This window comes from Lissotriton vulgaris, chromosome 5 (assembly GCF_964263255.1).
Source record: "Lissotriton vulgaris chromosome 5, aLisVul1.2, whole genome shotgun sequence".
Lineage (NCBI taxonomy): Eukaryota > Metazoa > Chordata > Amphibia > Caudata > Salamandridae > Lissotriton > Lissotriton vulgaris.
In genome coordinates, this window is record NC_141693.1 from 1,368,960,765 (window position 1) to 1,368,981,144 (window position 20,380).

The 20,380-nt window shown below is 47.3% G+C and overlaps 1 protein-coding gene across 2 annotated transcripts in view; it reads left to right on the plus strand.

Moving 5' to 3' along the window:
- PTPN22 (protein tyrosine phosphatase non-receptor type 22) overlaps window positions 1-20,380 on the plus strand; it is a 605,270-nt gene that overhangs the window by 258,576 nt on the left and 326,314 nt on the right. The window lies entirely within an intron of this gene.

Below are 20,380 nucleotides of genomic sequence, written 5' to 3' on the forward strand. Positions count from 1 at the left end.
GTTTGGTTCACTGGAGAAAAGAGACACTTCTGCTACTGAAATTATGAAAAAAACATTTACTGAATCCTACCTTTTGTACCCAGAATATCACACAGCCACAGACTCTCTCTCTGTTGCCAGCATAATATATCTAAGAAATGACATTGCCACGCTGTGCTGTTTCATGCTATATTCTAGATATCACAAATGCACCATGCTCCTTTACCCCTCGGTATATCGTGATACAATGCAGCCTATGCAATATCTGCTGCACCACTGTATCCAGTATATCACATGTCACTGTCTTCCTGCTGCTCTGCATAAGTTACTTGATAAGACACTTACATTGTGCTATCTGCTTCCCCATTGCTGTTTCCAAAATATCACAAAGCCACTACTTTCTTTCTGGAGTCCATGCAGAACCACGCTCCAACATCAACACAAGTTTAGTAGTTCCCTTTTACCTACTATCCAAGATACTAGATTCACACTACGCTCCCTATCTGGACCCTGTTGTGGCTTGGATTTCCCAAGAATCTAGATAACCATTGAAATTGGAATACTTCGTGTTGATAGTTACTACACTGCAATTCTTCATTTATTTATTTTATTTATGGTTAGGTCAAGCCTACCAGAGAGCACAACTGTCTGATTGTGAAAGGCATATTGTGGGCTTTCTAAAGTCTCTAAAGGGTTTGGGAGCCCACCCATTGCTTACAATTCCATGGCCTTCCTGTCACTCTTAGTGCCCACACCGCCATCACTCGCTCCACTTGTACCCACTACATTAACACCAAGAAGACTCATGAGACATGCTTGTGGGAAAACGGTGGTGCAGGTTTATTTGCATACTACAGCAGATAGGTGGGTCATCTTACAGGCGATCCAAGACGGCAGCCCCTCGCTGACCCGCCTGCCTAATTAGCCAATTTGCACGGTAAGTCGATGCTCTTGACGGTGCAATACCTTTAATGGTTATCTCGTTTACTCCCGCCCCCCCTGTCGGGGCGGAGCGATGAGGCACACCCCCGGTCGGTTTAGGCCCCCCGACCGCCCGAAGGACTAACGGGGCGCCGACGTTGCTTCCTGGAACCCCCTCGGCTCCAGATTTTTGGCTCGGGCACCCCTACTGTGCCAGGCAGAGGTATTGCTGTCTCCTTCTGCCGCAGAGGTACCCTTACTGTCCATCTGCTTCCAGATCGCCCTGTGACTCCGCCTGCAACACAAAACAGACCATTAATTGTTCACACCAACCTGCTGCTCTGCCGCTGGGTCTGGGCCAGGGCGGGAACAGCGCAGAGTAGTCCTTCTAACATGCGGCGGAAAGAGGAAGTGTTGAACCGGGCTGGCCTAGATAAAGGCCCTAGGCCCGCCTACCACCTACATACCGCGCCTGCATTGGCCACCTAGCCGGGGGGGGGCGGCGCCCTGCCTGTCGCGCTGGTGACGTTCTGCTCGCGAGGCATGTGTCACTAAGACGCTGTCTCGCGTTACCTCCCCTTCGTGTCGCGCGGCCAGCGGCATAGTGCCCACACCGCCATCACTCGCTCCACTTGTACCCACTACATTAACACCAAGAAGACTCATGAGACATGCTTGTGGGAAAACGGTGGTGCAGGTTTATTTGCATACTACAGCAGATAGGTGGGTCATCTTACAGGCGATCCAAGACGGCAGCCCCTCGCTGACCCGCCTGCCTAATTAGCCAATTTGCACGGTAAGTCGATGCTCTTGACGGTGCAATACCTTTAATGGTTATCTCGTTTACTCCCGCCCCCCCTGTCGGGGCGGAGCGATGAGGCACACCCCCGGTCGGTTTAGGCCCCCCGACCGCCCGAAGGACTAACGGGGCGCCGACGTTGCTTCCTGGAACCCCCTCGGCTCCAGATTTTTGGCTCGGGCACCCCTACTGTGCCAGGCAGAGGTATTGCTGTCTCCTTCTGCCGCAGAGGTACCCTTACTGTCCATCTGCTTCCAGATCGCCCTGTACTCCGCCACAGCTCTGGATGAGGCCTCCGCCGATGACAGAGTCCCCCACCACCTAGCACCTTACTTAGACCTAGCACCCGTATCTCAAACGCAGCCTGCTGCCGCCAAAGTTTCCTGTAAGTCAAGGAGAAACACATCCATCCCCGTCTCAGACAAGTGAACCCCATCCTTTTCATAGTAACCCACAGCCCTGTCCTGTATTAATGAATGCCTAATAAAACCCATCCCCCTTTTTTCGGTGAATTTCTGCATGGCCCTGTTCACCCTTCTCCTGCTCTGCTCGATGGCATGCGGTGACCGCGCTCCTCTCCATGTCCTGCGTGGGACAATCTCTGACCATACCAATTCCGTTGTTCCCAACTCGTTCGCTATTGCCGTGAATTCCCGCTGCATTGTATCCACTAAGGCTCGCCTCCCCCTTGTAACCAGGTCGTTACCGCCCAGATGTACTACTAAAATGTTGGGAGGTCCCCCCACGGCTGCCACTCCCTGCGCCAGTCTACGCTGCAGCTGATCCCACTTCATTCCAGGTGAGCCCATCCATACTATCCGTGTCTTTGGAAAGGCCAATTCCCATTTCCTGAATGCAGCCCATCGCTCGAGTCTGGAGACATACGAATGCCCCATCACCCACACGCAGACGCCGACTGAAAGAAAAGACACATTTGGTATAACGCTTTTATTCTAAGCTTCACTGCAAACCTCAAACAAACAATAACACACCAGAATTCAATGGCACCAATACATGTAAAATTGGAAAATGACAACTCGGCATTGCCTTGCATTGCATTATGGGCGTACATATCTTTGATAACATGCTGATGACCATCTCCCCACTCTTTTGACCCCTTCTTCCCCCAGGCCCGCCTTGTATGCAGCTGTGGCTGCCCCAATTCTGAAAGAATGGCTGGAAAATTTTTTGCCATCCCCAGCCGCTGCCAACCCCGCCTTTGCCAGCACTTTCTCCATTACCTTTTCAAATTGGAACTTAGTTAAAGGCGTGCCATCTGCGTGTATCAAAAAAGGTCCCGCCAGCAGCGGTCTAATTCTCAGATATTCCCGCGCCAAAGACACCGGACAATATCTGGGGTCCTCAAAAGCATGCAATGTTATCTCTACACCCCTCCCAGCCTGATCAGTCTTGGATTTGCGCAACCATAAGATCAGGGAATCCCTGGCATTTACATCCATCATGTCCAGTGCTCTCCCCGACCTGTCGTTCTTGGATCTGACCACCAGCTCACTGGTCCGGAATGCCCCAAAGAAGGCCAGGCAGAACGCTGTTGCAAACAGGCGGGCCTCAAAGGCCGAACTGGCCACCGCAGGCATTGTGTCTATCATGCATTTCAGGGTAGGAAAATCTATCCCGGCTCTCTTGTCAGGGCTCCTGATTTCATCCCTCGCCCAGCCTTTCAGTGCCGCCCTAATCCTAAATGCCCCCGTGGGGTCGTCTTCACCATTCAGCTTAGTATCATGCCTGAGTGCGGCCAGGTGGCTGCACACCCAAGAATGGGATTTGCCGGATTCTTTCGCCCAAACGACAAAGCCTTCAACCTGTCCCATCAAGCCACCCTCCGTCGCACCAAGGTACTTCGTCACTGCTTGGAATGTGTCCAGCTGGGATGCATATCTCCTCCTTGTCGATGGCGCCAAGGAACGCTGGCCCATCTGCTTTAAGCGTTCCCCCACCGAAGGAGTCGCCAGTACACTGCTGGGAACGGTGTCATCTCCTTGCTTGCCTGTGGCCATGCCTCCCGGAAACGTGACAGCTGAAAGCGAGAGAGAGCATCAGCTGCCACATTTTTGACACCCTCCACATGTCTAGCTCTAAACTCTATGTTGTGGCGCAACCCTGCCCTGACCAACTCTCTCAGTAAGCTAAGGACCAGCGGGCAGTTTGCACTCAGGCCGTTAATCGCCTGGACCACAGCAAGGTTGTCAGACCAGAACACCACCTTCCTGTTGCCCAGTTCCGCCGGCCATAGGTGCACAGCCACTACAATGGGAAAGAGCTCGAGGACAGTGATATTCGCTGTCACCCCTTTCTTACGCCATGCATCTGGCCATTTCATTGCACACCATTTCTCACGAAATATGACGCCAAATCCTACTCTCCCTGATGCGTCAGAAAATAAACAGATGCCTTGGCTGCTCTCCCAGGGGGCCCTCCAGATAACTGTACCGTTAAAATTACTCAGAAATTCATCCCACATGGTCAGGTCAGCCCTCAATCCGGGCCCCAGGCGAACTAGGTGGTGCTTTTTTACAATCCCTGCTGTAGCCTTAGCCAACCTGCATGAGAACACCTTGCCTGCTGGTATAACCCTTGCGGCAAAGTTCAGTTTGCCTAACAAGCTCTGCACCCGTTCGAGTGTTGCGCTGCCCTTCCCCAGCATTGCTGCAATCTCCTGCCTCAAGTCACCCACCTTGTCAGCTGGTAACCTGGATTGCCCATTGACAGTGTCTAGTTCCACGCCCAGGAATGTTAGCACTTGTGCGGGCCCTTCAGTCTTCCCTGGTGCCAGGGGAACCCCCAAGTGCTCAGACAAGTCCTCAAAAGCTCGCAGTGCTTCATCGCACTCCTGAGAACCGTCTCTGCCAAAAAAGAGGAAGTCATCCAGGTAGTGAGTGACTTGTGCAATACCGTACCTGTGCGTGAGCGCCCACTGCAGAAAAGAGCTGAAAGTCTCAAAAAAGGGGCACGACACCGCGCAACCCATTGGCATGCAACGGTCAAAGTACAGCGCCCCTCCCCAGCTGAAACCCAGCAGATGTTGACTGTCTGGGTGGACCGGCAAGAGGCGAAATGCTGACTCTATATCTGCTTTTACCAACCAAGCTCCCCTGCCTGTCCTTCTGATCAAATCAATGGCCATGTCTAGAGAGCAATAAGAGACCGAACATGCCCCTTCATCCAGCCAGTGGTTCACTGAATTGCCCTCAGGGTACGAAAGATGGTGGATCAGTCTGAAAGAACCTTGCTGCTTCTTTGGGACAACACCTAACGGGGAAACTAGAAAATTCGGGAGGGGTGGGGAAGGATATGGCCCAGCCACCCGCCCCAATTCAACCTCCTTCTGTATTTTCTGGGTAACAACTTGAGGTAGGTCCCTAGCTGATCTCAAGTTCAGCGCATCCCTGTGGCCCAGGGGGCCCTTGTATGGAATCCTGAAACCATCAATGAAACCCTCATTCAGTAGCTCACGCTCCTTTTTAAGCGGGTATACCCTGAGCAACGGCAGCAAGTTTAGCAGTCTTATGGGGGAAGGACCCTTGCAATGCACCATCCCCTCACCCAGCTGGGGGATTACCAAATCACATCTAGAAGCCAAGTCTTCACCTGCCATCACCACCTCACGTTCAGAATCTAATTCATCACTACCTAAAGGACCTGTCTGCCCATGGATAACCTCATTGTCTGGCCCCGTCTGAAACCATTGCTGTGTTGGTGGCTGGGTTCTGGACTGTGGTGCAAGAGATTGCCGCGTGTTGGGACCCACACTTGCTGCACTCGTGTGCGAACTTACATGCCCTCCCCCATGTGCAAGCGCCATTGTTGAACAGCCTACAAGTCCCTGAATTGAAACGCCTTGGTCCTGCTCCATAGCCCCTCCCTCGACCCCCCCGAAAGGGCTGCTGAAAGGACCGCCTCGGGTATTGTTCCCACTTCCTATCCTGGTCCCAACGCTTGGCCTCCTGGCCCTCACCTTGCGACCTGTGCGATGTCTCCTTCTTCCCATTACCCGTCCTGCACATATGCTTGAACCATAGCTGTACGTCGGTGTGGTCCCAACCCATATCAGGGCAGCTGGCCATGGACTTCCTGAACTCCTGATCGTAGTAAAACCATCCCATCCCCCCAGATTCTCTTGCCCCTTGCTGGATGGAATTGGCATACTCCATTAAAGCCTCGCTTTGACCCGGGTCCTTCTGCACTATTATGGCCGCCAAGATATTGAACGCCTCTGTCCAATTCTCGATGGTCTTGTCTGGCCACCGCTGAAACTTGACCTTATCCTCCTCCTTCTTACCCATCCTTCTCGTGTTCGCCCCCGAGTGTTCGTGCATGAGCAAGGTCAGGATGTCTATGTATTCCCTTCTCCATATGCCCTCCTTTGCCGCCTGCGGCACTTGCCTTGCCAATGAACAACCACCTTTATTTTTGAACCCCATACCTGTTGGCTGAGCCCCACCTGCCGGACTCGGAGCAGCCCCGTCCCCTGCCCCCGCACCCGCTGGGCCAGGAGCCGCCCCACCCAAAGCCCCGCCTGAACCTGAACCAACACCTGCTACCCCTTCTGTGGGTGCTGCCTGGGGGATAACTACTGGTGTACCAGGGGGTCCACTCTGATGAACACTGGGGGGCACACTCAGCTGATTCCCTGCTGACACATTCTGCGAGTTAACTGCATTAACAATTTGTGGGGCTCCAGACAAAGGAAACACGTGACCCATGCTCGGCTGAACCGCCGCCGCACTGATCTGCTGTGTAACGGCCGATACACTCTGTGAATTGATAGCATTAATGATCTGCGGAGCGGCCGAAACCTGTAAAACATAATGTATTTAAACGACTGCACCAAGCTCTGCACCGTCCTGTTGAAGGAAAAGGTTCTGCATCAGGCTCTGCCCTGTCCTGTTGAAGGAAAAGGTTCCTCCCTAGATGTCCCCACCACGCCTTGCACTAGGCGGCCCCATCTCACCTGAATGCCCTGCGCAGTTGATGCCGCCTGCTCCGCCCACACGCTCGTCGAAGCTAAACTCGACTCCTGGTCCTCCTAACGAGACGGACAATGGAAGGAATTGGCAACAGGTGATTAGCATAACATTTGGGCTCCTGACAAGCGTTCTCGCCACGTTCTGACCTGTAATTTCTATATAAATATCGTCGAATAAATTAACTGATAGGCTTATGTAAAGAGTACCATGTAGTTTACATGTTGAAACACTCAAATGGATTGACAGGCGAGTTTCCATGCTGCACCCACTTTTCTAACGAGAGCTGGGGGGGGTTTCCGTTCCGCTGCCCACTTACATGGAAAGCCTCCGGGTTTCCATGGGGACAGAAACGTACACGTCGTGGACTATAGAAGTGCATATTCAAATGCGCTTTTATGAAGAGTGTTGCACATTAGAGCACAATCCCATGGAGGTAGTGTGGATTTTTTATAGTGACACACGCCCGTGGCAAGATGCTGATTCTAATATCACTCAGGACGTCAAGCAAAAGGGGGGGGGCCCCGCATTGTTCACTGTTTTGGTTTTCAATGACGGGGAAGGAAATCCTGCAACGCCCACAAATATGTAGAGGGCCATCTGGCGCCTCCGCAACATGTATCGACAAGGCACCCCGCGCGCCCGGGCTCAGAGATGCACGCGTGACCCATTCCATGCGCTGCAGAGCAGGCATCACTGACATCCCGGATTTTCAGTAAGTGTTTAAATTGTGAACTTCTACAACCCACCTCAGCTCTTAGAGCAATGAGGAACCCCGCGCGCCCGGGCTCAGAGATGCACGCGTGACCCATTCCATGCACTGCCGAGCAGGCATCACTGACCTCCCGGATTTTCAGTAAGTGTTTAAATTGTGAACTTCTAGAACACACCTCAGCTCTTAGAGCAATGAGGAACCCCTTTTTTTTTTTTTTTTTTTTTTTTTTTTTTAGTAGCGCACACGGTATGCATGACTGGGCGCAAGGGCGCTTTACTTCACGGACTTCCTCGATGAGGCTATTGTTCATTATGTGTTTAGTCACAACAGTTGCTATTGGTTAAGGCTGTATTCTATATTGCGGGCTGATTAAACATTCCCGTCAGTTCCAATTCGATGCCAAATAACGCTATAATAATGAGTAAAATGCGCAAATTTACAGAGAAACGATGGTTCGCCCACCTATATATGCGAGCCCTTCTTGAGGGGGTACAAACTGGCGAATACCTTTGGCCAATCAATTGCGTTTGCGAAACGATTTAAACTTCGCCCGGCCCCCAGGGTAGAGGTTACTGTTTAGGCAACCAGACAGATGGCGCAGGTGTTGTTTTAAAACGGGGGCAGTGTAACACGTCAGTGCGTGTTTCTTCACAAAGTTCCAGACAGGCAAACGCCAAACAGGGAAACTGAAACCCCCTTGGAAACTGAAACCCCCTTGTACCTGGAAGGGGCGGGTGCACGTTTCAGGCTAAACGGGAGGATATTCCAGCCCCTGATCTTTTCTTCCAGCCGTGGCTCGTTTACAACATGCGCTCATAATACACGCAAACAAAGCCTTAGAGCACCAAGGGGAAGGCAGGCGAGAAGCAAACCGTACATCGAGGCTGTGCGGAATCTGGCAGTGCTCGGGACCTCCCCATCAGTTCCCAGTGATAATCACCTCCCTCCAACACCGACTCGCTGGTTGATTACGCTAAGAGCCCCGGCGACCCATAACGCGGCTCTCGCGATTTCGTCACTCAGCGTCGCACGGATCTCAGAGTTCCACCACGCGGAGCAGATTATTTTCTTTCGCTTGCGTCTCGCTTACAACATGTGCTCATCATACAAGCAACAAAGACTTAGAGCACCCAGGGGAAGGAAAGCGCTCGGGACCTTCCCATCTATTCCCATTGATAATCACGCGGCTCATGCTCACACTGGAAACCCCGACGCAAGCACGCGAGGCAGGCAGGCAAGATGGCCACTGGAATGGCGCTTAAGCCACGGGAAAGCCGCCCCGTGTTCACATTGAACCCGCTCTCCCCCCCAGTCCTCGCCCAGTGCCCGAGCCTCAGACACACACGTGGCTGAACCGCCGACTAGCAACACACGCTCTCACCCTCGGCCGCACACCTAACAATCCCTGAACCTTAGCCGCTCTACTCGGCGCCCTAATCCCGCGCTCCCTCCCGGCCTAACCTTGCACAGCCACAAGGTGCCCCGCAACCCCCCCCGTGGACAAGCCACTGGGCCCTATCAACCTGGTCATGCCCAGGGACGGGGCCGGGGGGAGGCCGGTAACACGCATACCTCGAGGAAAGGAATCCGACGAAAACAGCGCAGAGTAGTCCTTCTAACATGCGGCGGAAAGAGGAAGTGTTGAACCGGGCTGGCCTAGATAAAGGCCCTAGGCCCGCCTACCACCTACATACCGCGCCTGCATTGGCCACCTAGCCGGGGGGGGGCGGCGCCCTGCCTGTCGCGCTGGTGACGTTCTGCTCGCGAGGCATGTGTCACTAAGACGCTGTCTCGCGTTACCTCCCCTTCGTGTCGCGCGGCCAGCGGCATTTCCCGGTTTTTATTTGTGTCCCAGCTTGTCATTTTTGTGTTTGTCCCTCCAGTGGAGCATATCCTCTTTACAATCTCTTGGATGTCTTCTAAGCTTACACTGCTTTCTTTTCAAGCACTACTTTTGGTTTTGGGATCATGCACTCCATGAGGGTGCATGTGTTTTACAGCTGTCGCCCTTGTTTACTTCCATCAGCTCTCCTCCATGTTGTATTCTCTTTCTTGGCTTCTATTTCCCATTGGTTTCACCCCTGTGTCTTTCTCACTCACCCGCTCCATGTTACTGTCTCGCCCGTTGTTCCTCCTCCCCACCCAGGCCATCCATGTTGCTCCCTTCCTCGTGCCCAGTTTTACTTCCCTCTCACCCACGCCCTTCTCCTCTGATGTCCGTTGCTTCTCCTTCCTACCCTTGCGTTGCTTCCCCACCAACATCCTCTTTGTTGCTACCCCACCCACGCTTCCAAAAAAGTATTGATTGCATTTTTGTTTCTTTATTTCCAATTGATTTGGATCTCCAAGTAAAAAGAACAAAAAAATCACCTGTGTCATTTTGTAGGGAAGCACATTTGTGGTGCATGCGTGGTGTATTTGCCTACAAAATACAATGGCCGCCTGACATAGGCTTTTTTTCATTATAAAGTCTGCTGCAACCCACCAGGAATGTTGTACAGATTGGCTTAAAACCATTGACAAAGCCAATGCGTTCTAATAGGTGAGAATTATTGGATTTGCCAGTGCTTGTTTTTGTTTTTATAAGGCGCAAATTAAGACCCGAACAGCTGAGTAGCTGAAAATGCACAAATAAGCCAGATACTTTTTAAAAAAAATTATTTTATTTTTTAGCCACTAACACAAATGTATTACAACTATGAAAAAAACCTGATAAACATAATTTAAACAGAATCAAAACACATAAAGACACAGTGAGAACAGAGTTGAACAAATAAATATACCCCCCACCCCCCCAAAAAAGGAGCATTAATAACATAAGTATCTAATCTCGTTGGAGCCCAGACCAGGCCTTCTTGAACTTAGACCAAGATCGTGTACCTCTAGCTTTGGCTAGTGCCAATTCCATTTCGTAAATCTCCCTTAGTAATGCCCAGAATTTATACATCGTGGGGCTCAATTTCTGAATCCAAAATCGTGCAATACATAGACAGGCACATACTAAAACGATTGACATGAGTAAATTCGTAAGACAGCCCGTCCCCGAAAATGCCCCTAAGACTATTTCCTTCTCTGAGATCTGAATTTCGTGACCAGCAAGTGTTACAAGCGCCAGATTTACATCAGTCCAAAAGGTGGTCAACATTGGACATGTAACAAATATATGCCGTAAATCTGCAGCATACTCTTGGCACTTTGGAGCAATATGTCTTAGCAGTCGGCTGATTATTTGCCCACTTGGAAATTCGCTCTGGAGTGTAGTAAAGCATGAAAAGAGTTCTAAATTGTTCAAACTTTGAATTAACTGAGGTCACTGCCAAGTCTATATTTCCCAGGGACTCCTGCAACTACTCGTTAGTGATATCAAACTGAAACAACCGACTCAACTTGCCGGCTATCTGTAAACCATCATCACTAACAGTAGCCCCATAGGAGAAGTTGCGAAGTTTACTTGAATCCCATTTTTCTTTGATAGCCTTATCATGATTCGCCTGATATTTAGCTTTCAAATTTTCTAACTCTTGTAGTAAGATGTGTATGTTAACATGTTGTTCGAGTGAAGCCTTCTGCAGCTGTTGCTCTTTTTGCTTAATCTCCTGTAATGAATTCCTCTCTGTTTCCTTTCTAATCTTACTTCTCCTTATCATTATAGTAGTAAAGATGCCCCTCAAGAAAGTCTTGAAAGCTTCCCACAATATTTGGTCAGGTGCGGTGGCCTTGTTAAACATAAAATATTCCTCCATCTGTCTCCTCAGATCTCCCCTGATTTCCTCCTGTTGTAATATCGATCTATCTAATGTCCACCTTCTAACCTGCCCTCCCTGCGGAATCTTTATAGTCAGGGTTACTACTGAATGGTCCGATAATATTGCTGGAACATAGGAAGTGGTCATGACTTTAGATAAGAGCCCTTGATCGATTAAGAAGAAATCTATACGCGAGTGATGTTTATGCCTGTGGCTGTAAAATGAGTAATCCCTATTTTTCTGGTGTTTGACTCTCCATACGGTTAAGAGACTAAATTCTTTCATGATGGTTTTAAGTTCTCTCTTCGATTTAGGTAGAGAAAGAGAGACAGCCCTAGAAGTACGGTCAAGGCTCGAATCAAAAACTAAATTAAAATCACCTCCTAAAATAATAGGTGTATCTTGCTCCAATAAACTAGATTTTAAGCGAATTAATGCGTCTGGATAATCCTGGTTTGGCCCATAATACACTCCACATGTCAACCTCATATTATTAATAGTTAAGAAAGCAGTCAACCATCTTCCCGTGTCATCCGTATCATTGCGTCAACCGTATCATTGCGTCGCTCCGAGGCTGCTCATTGACCTGCCCTGCCACAGCGCTGCTGTTACTAGGCGCTGGCAACTAACTTACTCGATCCACCTTAGCCGCCATCTTGAGCAGGGTAAGGCTGCCGGTCTAGTTGTTCCTCCCTCCCACCCTCCTCCCACCTCCCTTGAACATGGATAAAAACAGTAGCCTATCCCGTCCGCGCAGCGGACTGGCGCAGCGGGCGTGCCTTTGGCGCGCCGAAGGCGCGCCAAAGGCAAGTCCGTCTGCGCCCGTCCGCGGCCTGCCGGGGCACGGGCCAGGACCCCTGCCCCTTTCATCTTCACTGCCAGTAATGAAAGCAAACCTATCTGCTACACTACTAATGAGCTACTGGCCCTCCGCCCTAAGGTTGCAGATAGCTGTCGCCACACCATGTCAGTAGACTCATCTTCACCTCACTGCGATACCTGCCACTTTACCACCCGTGGATGGAGTAAAGACGAGTTGATGCCATTTAATATGAAAACTAATATTATTAAACTGTAGATCTATGAAAAAGCACAAATTGGAGATACATGACCTGGTATTAGATAGGGATCTCGATATGCTCTTTTTAACAGAGACATGGTTAGATGATGCCTCAACACCAGAAACTTTGGAAGCCGTTCCTGTAGACTACTGCCTGCTTAGAATTGATAGAGAAAAGCAGAAAGGGGGGGATTGGCAATGATCTATAAAAGCTACTTACAATGTAGCTTAGAGAAGGCCACATTACCCAATTGTGAAGGTGGTTTTTTCACTATCAAAGCTAATCCAAAAATTATTATCAATGGACTCCTCCTGTACCGGCCTCCAGGCAAGTCATCTCAGTTCAGCAATCAACTTGCAGAGCTGATAACTCAGCCCGCACTACGCTATAAGAAATTTCATATTTTGGGAGATCTCAACCTCCATTTTGAGGATCCTAACTGCAAGGAGGCACAGGTAGTAGTAGATGTACTTAAATCCTTGACGCTTAAACTTCAATCCACCTCTCCGTCGCATCACCAAGGACATCTCCTTGACCCTGTTTTTGCTAATTGGGAGGGTATCACAGTTGCCACTCCGATTCAAATAACATGGTCAGATCATTTCATCATCCCTATTGAGGTAGCAGTTGCCCAACAAAAAGGCAGAATGACCAAGCCCAAGCCTCAAAAACGCAGAGATTGGAGGAAGTTCACGCAGGATGATTTTAAATCCGCCCTACTTAAAGACCCTCCTCCGCCTAGTGACACTCTGCTGAAGGCATGGGATGGCTATGAAACATGGATGTCTAGAGCTCTAGATACAGTAGCACCATGGACATTCAAGCCACCTGCCAGAAAAATCAAAACTGCTCCCTGGTTTTCCAAAGAACTTAAAGTTGCTAAAGCCAAATGTAAAAATTTAGAACGTGGCTGGAGGAAAAATTATACTCCGGAAGACAAGCTGAAGTATAAAGAAGAACTAAAATTATATCACAAACTCATAAGAGCAGCCAAAGGCACTCATTTTAAGGAACGCATTAATTTTGCAAAAAACCCGACTAAAGAACTTTTCTCTATTTACAAAGAACTCACTGTTCCTATTCGACTGGAGGCCCAAGACACCTGCTCCAATGAGCTTTGTGAGGATATCGCAGACTTTTTTGTGAAGAAAGTAGATGTAATACATGCCACTTTTGTAGATAATATGACGATTAAACATCCGATGGTGCGGAATGATCCTGCCACAAAACCCCATCTGACCTGTTTCAAAGTTCCTGAGAGGCAAGATCTGCTCACCATTATAAACGGCATCCAGTCTGGCTCTCCCTACGATGTGATCTCACCTAATCGCTGTAAGGGAGTTTTAGAAGGTATGATTGATCAGATTCAACACCTGATCACCTTATCTTTCCAGGAGTGCCATGTGCCAGATGCATGGAAAACGGCACAAGTAATTCCCCTGAAGAAAAAAGCCACCATGCATATCTCCCAGCTACAAAATCTCCGCCATATCTCCCTTCTCCCTTTTTGTGGGAAAGTGGTAGAGAAGGTAGTAAATATACAACTTATGAAATGTGTTGAGGAGAACTTCCTTCTCCATTCAACACAGTCAGGGTTCAGAGCGGGCCACTCAACAGAGTCGGCAGTTCTTTTCTCCACAGAATGTCTGAGACAACTAGCAGATATGGGGCAGACGGCAGCGTTGGTTTTATTAGATCTAAGTGCAGCCTTTGACACCGTGCTGCACTCAACGCTGCTGTCTCGCCTCTCAGACATGGGAGTTGAGGGATCTGCACTGGAATGGATAAAATCATTTTTAGAAAACAGGAGCTTTCAGGTGCACTGTCCCCCTTATAAATCCTCCCTTCGAAAGCTCAGACATGGGGTTCCTCAGGGCTCGAGTCTGAGCCCCACGTTGTTTGATCTCTACATGGAGCCCTTAGCTCATATTGTGGAAGCTTTTGGAGTGGATATCGTCACATACGCTGACGATACTCAACTAATCATTAGACTCACTTACAACCAGGCAGAGGATGCCCCTAATTTTTCCAACTGCATGCTCTCTGTGGCAGGGTGGATGAACAACAACTGCCTGCGCCTTAATGGCGACAAAACAGAACTGCTAGTGGTTGGTAAATCCCCCTCTGCCTGGTCGCAGGCCTGGTGGCCAAAAGAACTAGGGGCAATTCCCCGTCCGGTAGAGTCTGTCAGAAATCTAGGAATCATGGTGGACGCGGAGCTTTCCTTTAAGCATCTGATTAGTAAAATCACGGGAAAATGCTTTGGAATACTTAAAACACTCCGAAAAGTTCTCGACCTACTCCCCATTAGTGCCAGGAAAAAACTTATTCATGCCCTAGTCACGCCTCATTTAGACTATGGCAATGCTCTTCTCCTAGGCCTAAGCAAAAAAGGTATCCACCAGCTGCAGTGCGTCCAAAATGCTGCTGCGCGTCTGGTGCTCAACCTTCCACGCAGAGCATCAGGGAAAATGGCATTATTTGAACTTCATTGGCTCCCTATTGTGGAGCGAATTAAGTTTAAGGCTCTCTGCTTTGCCCATCGCATTGCCCAGGGAAAAGGCCCAGGGTACTTGCGAAACCTTCTCACTATTCATCGTCCCACCCGAAACCTAAGATCTGCCGGAGCGATGTTGTTCCAACTTCCTCGCGTTCGCAAGACCAGGATGGTGGTTCCTTTAGGTTTCTAGCCAGTAAACACTGGAACAAGCTTCCTCTTGATTTACGCATGGAGCCCTCTGAAACAAGATTCAGACAAAAACTGAAAACTCATCTTTTCCCACGTAAATAATAGTTTCTCGCAGTCTGGGATCCAGGCGAGACCCGGACATTGACCTTTCGGGGAGCAGTAGCATCTCTCAGTGCGGGGACACACTGTTCTAAGTGTAACCATGCGCTTTAGAAGTGGTTTTATTATTATTGTTATTATTATCATACTTTTCCACCCTTATCCCACTATTTACTCTAACAATAATAGCCACTCCCCTAATTTTGCTGCTGTGATTGGAGCAGAGGAGATCTTGTATCCATTTTTGATTTTTGAAGGATATTTTACATTCTTTCTGGTCAAGATGTGTTTCTTCTAACATAATAATATGGGCTCCTGATTTTCTCAAAAACTCACAAATTCTATTAAGCTTTTTATCCTCCCTAAGCCAGTTCACATTCCAGCTTATAAACTTTAAATTAACCCCGCCATTAATCATAGAGAAGAAAAAGGAAAAATATGACCATCACTGCATTTATTCCAACCCTCCTGTCTTCATTATTTGCTATTATTCTCATAGCCATTTCAAATAACATTGATATATGAGGAAAATTTTCTTTTATATTTTTTAACCCCTCCCCCCTCCCCTCCCTTGAGGCACCCCCCCCTCTTGAACCTTGGCGATCTTATCGCCGTTGAGAGCCTTGTCCCTGACTTGGTCTCTGCCACACCTTCATGTATTTAAATATAATGTGTCAATACCTCTACCTCTACCTCATATCTGTATATGTATGAGCAATAAAGAAAAAAAGAAAACCCGTTTTTTTTTTTACCCTACTATATATATCTATATATTTTTTTTCCCCCTTCGTACCCTACATCATTTCTACCACACCCCTGTACTCCCTGTGCTATCCTGATGCGAAGGTGAATTTTGTTTTCAGTTTATATTTGTTTATTTATATATATATATATATATTTTTTTTGTTGTTGTATTTATTTATAATATTTTTAGCATTTATCTAGTATCGGGCCTCTCTTTGCGCTTGCTGAACTTCTTGCTCATTCTTCATAGTTTCAAGAAAACGGTCTACTTCCTGTGGGGATATGAAGTTATATGTCTTGTTGTTCCAAACGACTCGTAATGATGCTGGGAATTTCATCATAACTTGAGCGCCAAAACTTCTCAGTTCCTGCATACGTGATCCTAACTCCCACTGTCGCTGAGCTGTTACTTTGCCTACATCGGAACGAATTGAATATTTAACTGAGTCTATCTGTTATGATGTATCTGTAAGGGCCCTACTCAAAATCAGCTCCTTCACCGAGAATGTTAGGAAATTTACTAAGATTTTCCTTGGGGCATTCCTCCCAGGATGTTGCCGAAAGGGATCCCTGTGTGCTCTTTGGATCTCCTTTTCCAATTCAATGTCTGGTCTGTCTTTCAACACACCTTCTCGCAGTAATTTGCATACTAGAGTCTTCACATCCCCATTTTCTACTCCCTCCGGAACTTTTAGAAACTTCAAATTATTTCTCCTGGAATGAATTTCCAATCGCTCCAAATCTAGTTGCAGAGACCTGTTCTGCTCTTTCAGTTCCGTTATGGCCTTTGAGTGTGCCTCAGAGACTTTCGTAAGGGTAGCAACCTCTCCCTCTAAAGCCTCCGTTCTAGTACCTATCTCATCCATTTTATTCTCCAGGCTGGTACATTTTCGAGTAATCTCACTCTGGGATTCAAGTAAACTTCGCAACTTCTCATATGGGGAATAATGCGGCCGCCTTCTTGCATGGAAGGCTAGGTCTGATAGAGCAAGAAATCAAATCAATGGCCTCGGAGTGCAAAGTTCTGGAGATGTCTCCTATGCTACGAGTTAATATCGGAAGAAGCAAGAAGATATATGCAGACCCTATATTCTGAAACTAAGGATACATCTAATCTGGATGTAGATGGATGGTTGGAGGGGGTCAGACTTCTGCAGTGTCAGGAGGAAGACATTGACTTTGTAAGATCTGAGATAAAAGAGGGGGAAGTATATAATCAGCTGAAGAAGATGGCAAAAGGAAAAGCTGCAGGCCCGGATGGGCTCCCTGTGGAGGAATATCAAATTGGTGCGGAGATAATTGTCCCAGTTCTCACTTCTCTGTTTAACAAAATATATCTGGCTGGTGAACCTATTCCAAAAACTTGGCTGGAGGCCTCAGTTGCTTTGATCCTGAAGCCGAATAAGGACCCCCTGACTATTGAATCATATAGGCCAATCTCGCTGCTGAATTCTGACTACAAAATCTTTGCAGGAGTCTTGGCGGCGAGGCTGGCCAAAGTAATTAAAACTATCGTGCATGAGGATCAGAGGGGTTTCATGCCAGGTAGGCAGATTAACGAATTGACTTTTCAGGCCATCGCAGCAATAGACTATGCTACTGATAAGAAACTCCCGTTGACCATTGTAGCAATAGACGCCGCAAAGGCATTTGATCTAGTCAATTGGGAATATCTCTGGGATGTACTGTCCGGTTTTGGCTTTCCAACCAACTTTATCACCTCTATAAAAGCGCTGTACCTGAACCCAAAGGCAAAGATTCTTGTAAATGGGATGCTCACGGACTGGGTTCAAATATCAAGGGGTACTAGGCAGGGGTGCCCCCTTTCCCCCTTATTGTTTAACTTATATATTGAGCCAATAGTGATTAAGTTAAGGGCAGATCGTTTAATAAAACCCTTTTCTATAACAGATTTGGATCTAAAGTTCGCCTTATATGCAGATGACCTTTTAATGTTCACTTCCAATCCTGAGGTAGCAATACCTAGACTTTTGACCATGCAGAAGCTTTTGGAGAGACCTCTGGATATAGAATAAATAAGGAAAAAACAGAAATCATGCAATAGAATCAGGAGGTGGTGTTACCCGAAGCAAAATCAAGGATGAGGTACCTTGGGATCCAGTTAGTCCAGGCCATTACAGAGATACCGAAAGTTAATCTGGATAAGGTGTATAAGGATATTTGTGGACAATTACAGCGTTGGTCTGGGCTCCCATTAAACATCTTCGGGAGGTTCAATCTTATAAAGATGATTATACAGCCAAAGGCAACTTTCTTATTTAACTCAATACCCTTATCTTTTGACGCAAAGGAAGTGGGTAAACTACAAGGAAAAATAGGTTCTTTTATTTGGAACTCCAAAATGCCCAGAGTTTCTGCCAAGAAGTTAAGGAGACAATTAAATTTGGGAGGACTGGCGCTACCTGACATTCTGCATTATGGCCATTCCTTCCATTTGAAAAATTTCAGAGTTATGGCAGGCAAAGCAGATACATATTTTTTGGGACGTTTGTTTCAGGCAATACTGCATGGTATCCCCCAAGGCTATGAATATTTTTTATTTAAGTTTGGAGACCCCAGATTTTATAAAAAGGTCAGACTAAAGGTGTTAGTTACGGCTCTGAAGAATTGGGTTTTTTTTCAGGAAAAAACTAAAAATCCCATACTATGCTCCTCAGGCCCCGATATGGGACTCTCCAGGGACCCCAGAATGTCTTAGAGATCAACTGTCAACCCCTTTTAAACTAGCAGGGTTGATGCAGTGGAGAGATTTACAAAATGACCAACAGCTATTGGGGTGGGATTCCCTCTTCATGTTGACCGGAGGAACCCTTACAAGGTTTAAATATTACCAGCTATCAAGCTGGTGGTCTACTGTAACATGGGATTGTGCATCTAACCCGAAATTTGATTTTGTAAACAGAAAGGGGCGTTGGGATAGAGAGCTTTCTTTCTGGTATGAGGCATTGATGGAAAAAGAGGGAGTTACTGATTTGGAACTTCAGAACCTCTGGGGAAATGTTGAGGGATTGGATGGTAACAAACTGGTAGACCTGTGAGGGGATTCTTTTAGTCTGGTGAACGGAATAGTAAAGCCAGCTCCTCTTAAACGAAATCATCTGTTCACACTGTACAGAGTGTATTTTTACCCAAAAAGATTGACAAGGATCACAAACCTGCAATATAGCTGTCCACGGTGCAAATCTCTAGAGGCAGATGACCTACATATGTTTGTTAAATGTCCTAGTCTCAACCTGTTTTGGAAAAAAATCGAGGGTTTTTTGGTGGATGTATTAGGAACACAGATTGTGGTGTCACCAGTAATGATCTTGTTTGGCCTAGAGGCGGATTACCATCTTGATAATCTACAGACTAAATTTATTTTCTATGTGATGTTATTGGCAAGACGAGAAATATGTAAAGTATGGAAATCTGAAGATGCTCCCATTTTTTTTGAATCCTTAAAGTATATTATATATATATCAGTGAGTCTGATAAAGCATGTGATAATTCCTTAGAGTTCAAGATCTGGGAGCTCCTTGTGGCATGGCGGAACAGATGAGAGTATTCCTATGATTTCACCTGGGTACTGTTGGTGCTTAGTCCTCAACCAATTCGGGGGCCGCCAAGTTTCAGAGGTTGAGGTGGATAAAGCAAACAGTAAACACTAGAGGGGGGTTTCTTTTCCTGCCTCCACTGGCATCAAATTCTGTGGCCGTAACATCGAGATGTCGGGGGGGGGGGGAGGATCCCCTTCTAGAGCACCCAAAATTGGTATGTGAGGAATAAAAAATAAAAAAAATTGGAAAAAAATCACTAACAGTAGCAATACATTTCTGATAGGCCTTTCAAATAAGTCCTTTATCAGTGGCAAGAAAAAATACAGAAAGTACCTCCAATGTATCTGACAGCTCTGATAAGCCCCGACCACGAATAAAGAAATCCCTCACTTGTAAATATTTGAAAAAATGGGCCTGTGACAACCCACATTCCTATTTTAGAGATGCAAAAGATCGAAAACCCTGCTCATCATACAAGTGACCAAGCCAAACAATACCCTTGCCCTGCCACACCTTTACAATAAAATCATGAAATATACCGGGCAACACGGGGTTGCCCCAAATTGGGAAATATGTATGCAAATCCGAGATTGAAAATTCTTTACGAATGTCACGCCAGATCTGAATGATGTCCTTCACCACCTTAAATCGAACTCGCTTAAAGTAATTTGGGTCTAGAACTTTATACAACAAAAACCCTGTGTTTACTCCGAAGGCCAGCTGATATGAAAGCCAGTTGTTACTAATAGCTGACCCTTTAAGTAAACTCTGTATTCTGCTAACAAATGCATCCCAAAAGTAAAATTTTAAATCTGGGCATTTAAAGCCACCTTGCGTATTAGATAGTTTAATGTACCGAATAGATCTCCTTGCACACCTATAGCCCCATATAAAATTACCAACAACGCCATCTTACCGCTTAAAAAACATACGCGGAACTTTTACAGGGATCGTACGAAACAAATACAAAAACATCGGGAGAATACTCATTTAGATAACATTGCACCTCCCATATATACTAAGGGGAAGCCGATGCCAAATCCGTAAATTAGAAGTCACCTTCTTCGACAGTGGCTCATAAT